The sequence below is a fragment of the Panulirus ornatus genome, chromosome 13 (assembly GCF_036320965.1).
Source record: "Panulirus ornatus isolate Po-2019 chromosome 13, ASM3632096v1, whole genome shotgun sequence".
NCBI classification, from domain to species: Eukaryota; Metazoa; Arthropoda; class Malacostraca; order Decapoda; family Palinuridae; genus Panulirus; species Panulirus ornatus.
Genome location: NC_092236.1, coordinates 11,704,756 through 11,710,755, shown reverse-complemented (window position 1 = coordinate 11,710,755; position 6,000 = coordinate 11,704,756). Strand labels below are relative to the sequence as shown.

Here is a 6,000-nt window from a genome sequence, read left to right as displayed (position 1 = left end):
AAAGCGATCACCATATCATTTCTACTCTCTGGTAACGTGTGGTCAGTCCAACACCGTCCCTTCTGAAATGTAACTCCATCGAGAGTTCTGCCACTGGACTCTCTTTGTGTGTGTCTCTCATCATCTTGATGTTTACGCAACCTGCCTGCTTTTGTTTTACGTAAAATAACAAGATTCGTCCCACTTAAAAGCGATCACCATATCATTTCAACTCTCTGGTAACGTGTGGTCAGTCCAACACCGTCCCTTCTGAAATGTCTCCTAAAACTCCTGTGTTTCTGTACAGTTAATTATCCTGCTGACCTTCATCCGTTCAGTTCTTTTTACGTCTCTTCCCTCAATGCCTGACAGACGATATACACAATATCCACAGCACTTCATTTCTATAAATGATTATGAACAACAATCATGGATTACCAACGGTTAACAATATACGTATACGTGCAATGAAGATCTTCCGAGTCCCTTGTCAAGGGCTGCCAGACAAACGACTGTCTAGTAAAGCCAGAATAAGCTTGTCGGATCGCATCCTGTACCTATGAATACTCTACTACCATATAAGTCCACTCAATCACTCTTTTAACAGTACCTGGTGACCGCAGCCCTGGTCACAAGTGACCACAATCTGGTACGGTGCGCGTCATGCAACTGCGCATCGTCGCATTCTTTTCCTCACGAGTGAAGGTAAATAACTCCGTTTTCCTTTCACTGTTTTTGCTCCTCGATGCTCTTGGAATAATAATAATATATATATATATATATATATATATATATATATATATATATATATATATATATATATATTCTTTCTTTCACACTATTCGCCATTTCCCGCGATAGCGAGGTAGCGTTAAGAACAGAGGACTGGGACTTTGAGGGAATATCCAGTATATATACATATATATATATATATATATATATATATATATATATATATATACATATACTGGATTGCATTAGGATCATACTTCCGGAAGCAGTGGCCGCGGCCGTGGTCTTTGTATACTCGTAATACATGGTTTGCATATTCAGCAAACATTATCGGGTTCTTTACAAGGCAATGTTTAACGGGCCAACATGCGTGGCTATGATCGCAGCAACGGCGGCGGAGGAACACCCTCACATTACCATGACATTTGCATCCCACTTCTTAACACGTTTTGACATCTGCGATGGCAAGATAATGACAGACTTTCTATCAGTATAATTGTAGCTGCAAGAGGCGAGCTATCGGCGTGTGTGTGTGTGTGTGTGTGTGTGTGTGTGTGTGTGTGTGTGTGTGTGTGTGTGTGTGTGTTAATGCATGTATGTTTATGTCGTGTCTATCATTTGCATGTTGCAGGGAGCTTTACACTCTTGTTGCCCTGTCTTTTTCTTTTCATTTTCCCCGTGGACTCATAGAAATATATAGGGTGGATCATAGGGTGGGGGAGGGGGCGAAAATTCTGGGAGCCTTGAAGAATGTGTGGAAGTCGAGAACATTATCTCGGAAAGCAAAAATGGGTATGTTTGAAGGAATAGTGGTTCCAACAATGTTGTATGGTTGCGAGGCGTGGGCTATGGATAGAGTGGTGCGCAGGAGGATGGATGTGCTGGAAATGAGATGTTTGAGGACAATGTGTGGTGTGAGGTGGTTCGATCGAATAAGTAACGTAAGGGTAAGAGAGATGTGTGGAAATAAAAAGAGCGTGGTTGAGAGAGCAGAAGAGGGTGTTTTGAAATGGTTTGGGCACATGGAGAGAATGAGTGAGGAAAGATTGACCAAGAGGATATATGTGTCGGAGGTGGAGGGAACGAGGAGAAGAGGGAGACCAAATTGGAGGTGGAAAGATGGAGTGAAAAAGATTTTGTGTGATCGGGGCCTGATCATGCAGGAGGATGAAAGGAGGGCAAGGAATAGAGTGAATTGGAGCGATGTGGTATACCGGGGTTGACGTGCTGTCAGTGGATTGAATCAGGGCATGTGAAGCATCTGGGGTAAACCATGGAAAGCTGTGTAGGTATGTATATTTGCGTGTGTGGACGTATGTATATACATGTGTATGGGGGTGGGTTGGGCCATTTCTTTCGTCTGTTTCCTTGCGCTACCTCGCAAACGCGGGAGACAGCGACAAAGCAAAAAAAAAAAAAAAAAAAAAAATATATATATATATATATATATATATATATATATATATATATATATATATATATATATATATATGTGTGTGTGTGTGTGTGTGTGTGTGTGTGTTTATGAATATACATGTGTATGTGTGTGGGTTGGGCCATTCTTTCGTCTGTTTCCTTGCGCTACCTCGCTAACGCGGGAGACAGCGACTAAGTATAATAAATAAATGAATATATACCTTGTCTTTACTCCTATGTGTATACACACGCATATCCCAGCTATGCCAGTTACTAATTTACTGACTAACTCAGAGGGAAGCGTGAACGGCTGGGACTGGCTGTGAGCCGACTGCCGCGCCCATAATTCGAACCCGGCGGGGTCCGGGCGTGAATCTTTGTCAGAGACGCTACACACGATAGAAACTCATGGTATGTGTACGTGTGTGTGTGTGTGTGTGTGTGTGTGTGTGTGTGTGTGTGTCTGTGTGTGTAGACTGAATGATTTTTTTTCCAGTTAGCCATCGTTTTATATCCATCTAGAACAACGTACATGGATTAAATCCAAAAGTGCTTTCCAAGAAAAAAAAAAGAAATCTATTATAGCAATTAATGAAAAAAATTATGCAAGTACCTACGTATACGTGCGTGTGTGCATGATTCTCAATGCGGTAGATGAAGACTGTGAACAGTAGCAAGCAGAGAGGTGTTAGGTGAGTGAGTGTGTGTGTGTGTGTGTGTGTGTGTGTGTGTGTGTGTGTGTGTGTGTGAGAGAGAGAGAGAGAGAGAGAGAGAGAGAGAGAGAGAGAGAGAGAGAGAGAGAGAGAGAGAGAGAGAGAGAGAGATATGGGGGGAGGGAGTATGATCGGTGCCTACACTCCGCTGACCTGATCCTGACGGCCAAGGTGTTGCTTGTCCCATCCATGACGGAGCCTGGCACGTACATGCATTATGGACGTCGTGTATGTGAGTGTGTGTGTGTGTGTTTACTGGGTCTTCCACCGTGCGGCCCTGCGCATGGATGGTAATTACCGCTGCTCGCAGTACGATCCCGTCAAAAACAGCGTTCCAGTGCTGAAGAACAAGAAGCGCCACACCACTTCCTGTAACGCATGATAAGACACATCTACCACTGTGCTGTGCGGTGTTCATAGGTGCTGTTCCTCAAGCAGATCATACGACTGGAAATGATCAGAGCTTGTGTGTGGCAATGCTCAGTGGAGGGCCCCCGTGTATGAGGGATGGGTACGCTCGGTGCGGGGCCTGGAGGTCTCGTGACCACCCCGCACTGAGCCCGGCGCCCACACTGCCCTCAGCCCGCGCCCAGGCTCCACGCACTTCCCATCGCCGCCACAGTTGGCTACCGCCGACCTTGCTCGTGTCCAGCTGGGCGGGTCTCCTCACGGGCGCTACGCAGGACGGGCCATCGCAGGTACTACTGTCCGTCCAACACCATCTACCTCGAGATCCTCACCGCATCTCGCAGTTCAACCTCCTCAGCACGACCCCTGCCTGACGGACGACGGTTACCGCCCGTGAACACGACGGTGCGACTGCTGAGAAGGGGTTGGCTTGGCCTCTGACCTGACACTTAGAAGAGGGGCAGGTCAAAGGGCAGGCCATCGTACCCAGAGATCGTACCGGCGTGTTCAACAGGTCTACGTAGATGTAAAGAAAGAACTGGTCACCGTGGGCAGCACTTGCAAACGTGAGTCGGAATGTCGAGTGCGTCCTCAAGCCTCGGCGGCCCCTCTCAACGACGACACAGAAGGAGCAGCGTTAGCGAGGCCGGAGTACCGCCAGGGGGACCGTGGGAGTACAGGAGTACCTCTGTGGAGAGGGTGTCAATGGCGTGCCGCACCTGCTGCTTGGGAACCACAGAGTGCCCCCCCTTCGCCGCCGCCGATGCAAGCCGAAGCCTCGCCGTACCGACACACGCATAGCCAGGTAAGTCTTGAGAATTCGCCGTCATTGTCCATCATCACGTTAACCCTTCTCGCACCAGCAGTTCCGAGATTTGTGTCTAATCCTTTTAAAATATCAAATCATACCGTACTTTAAAAAAAAAGCTAGTGCGATAGATACTGCCCCCACATTTCACACCCCACAGCATCATCCTGATGTTAACCCTGGACGAAAATCATCCACGAACGTCCTAGGCTGCTCCTCCCGGCGTATATAACTCCAGTGTACAATGATTCTGTGAGATTATCCCTGCTCTTTCCTCGAGCCCACGGCCACGCCGGCCTGTGTGTGTGTGTGTGTGTGTGTGTGTGTGTGTGTGATACAATACAGCGATAATAGCGCACCGACTGCCGTGCGAGGCGATCTCTCAATGTGTCGGCCGACCCTGCACGCACAACCCATCCTCCTTCCCCCCACACAACAACGACGCATGTTCACGCAACCACCACTGCTGCTTGCTGCCTAATCGTTCAGTGAGGAATAGTAAGGGAATCGTTTCAGAGAGTGGTTTAATACACACACAAATCGCATCTTGGGTTCGAGCTATGCATTAACTACACAAAAGCCTGGTTCCAAAATGTGAAATGTGTATGAAAACGGATTTCGTAAATACATAAAAATCTACATAACATCACAGAGTGAAGCTATGGGTCACACTAATTCTGATGAATCAAGCCGGCCACCAATATATATATATATATATATATATATATATATATATATATATATATATATATATATATATATATATATATCTCGCCTCCTTATCTCCCGAATGAGCAGCCTTCCAGGATATATTTCTTTTCCTTATCCAAATGAATACAACGCCAGGCAATATATTTCAATTCGTCTGCGCCAAACCTATTACAGGAGGCTGGTCGTCCTCCTCCTCAACTATCAAAATGATCATTCGGTATAATGATTCGATAACTGGCTAATCAGCAGATTTCCGTCCCCTGTCATGTGAAACCGATCCGCCAGGCGATTCATTGCGTCCACTTTCAGAAATCCTAATCCTAAGTGACAAATTATGTCCCCTTTTGGCTTCACTCGTCAACTTATGTTCTGCCAATCACATTACCTAATCCCCTAATTAACCAGCTTATAATCTGTCCCGCCAATGTATTCCCCCTTCCCCCCTTATCAAATCAATCGCGATCCGCCATGACAAAAACACTGTCTCCAGAATGATAAGACATCGGCCCATACATTTTTCTTCTCATCTCCAAACCCACGGACCCGTGAAGCAATATATTTCATCCTATATATGGCACCATGATCTACCATGCAACGGTCTGTCCCCATCTTTACATCTTACTCTGGCTAACTAGATTCATCGTTCCCTTATATATATATATATATATATATATATATATATATATATATATATGCAAAAATATACTTCGTACTTGAACACAGCCAATCATAACGTGTCATGATAGAATCACTGAGGTTTTATTGTTTTTCATTGGCTCTTCGGTACGCCATATACCTGGCACGGAGGCTTATGGGTTCCTCATGGGACACCTTCTACGCCACTTGTCCCTTACATATTGATGGAGGCTTCCATGACAAATATAAATCGTTGGGAAAATCAGTCTTGGCCTCCGGATCCATCTGTCACCACGGGGAGGCATTTCATCATGTCAGTCGTCAGGCCCGCCCGATGAATAATTTAGGACGGCATCCTCCATCTGGTGCAGGAGCCCTGGCAGGACATTATGCCTCTGGAGACCTGCCTCCCTTATATGTCACTGGCGGACGCCCGCTCCTCTGCCTGTCCGTCAGTCCGGCTGCTCGTCGACGCTCCGTAGCCGACGTCCGCGGGATGCCTCCCGCTAAATGCCTCTCCCCTCCCTCTCGTAATGTGCCTCGCTCGGTCTCATTCTCGGCGATAAGACTTGGTGGTAAATCTCTCGCAGTCGCCAC

General features: G+C 46.5%; 1 long non-coding RNA gene across 1 annotated transcript in view; it reads left to right on the top strand.

Moving 5' to 3' along the window:
* Window positions 1–3,425: 3,425 nt before the first annotated feature.
* Window positions 3,426–6,000, top strand: part of LOC139752754 (uncharacterized) — a 77,425-nt gene continuing 74,850 nt past the window's right edge. Inside the window, exon 1 of the long non-coding RNA XR_011713574.1 lies at window positions 3,426–4,053. This is a non-coding gene — a long non-coding RNA (uncharacterized lncRNA). The remainder of the gene's footprint in view (window positions 4,054–6,000) is intronic.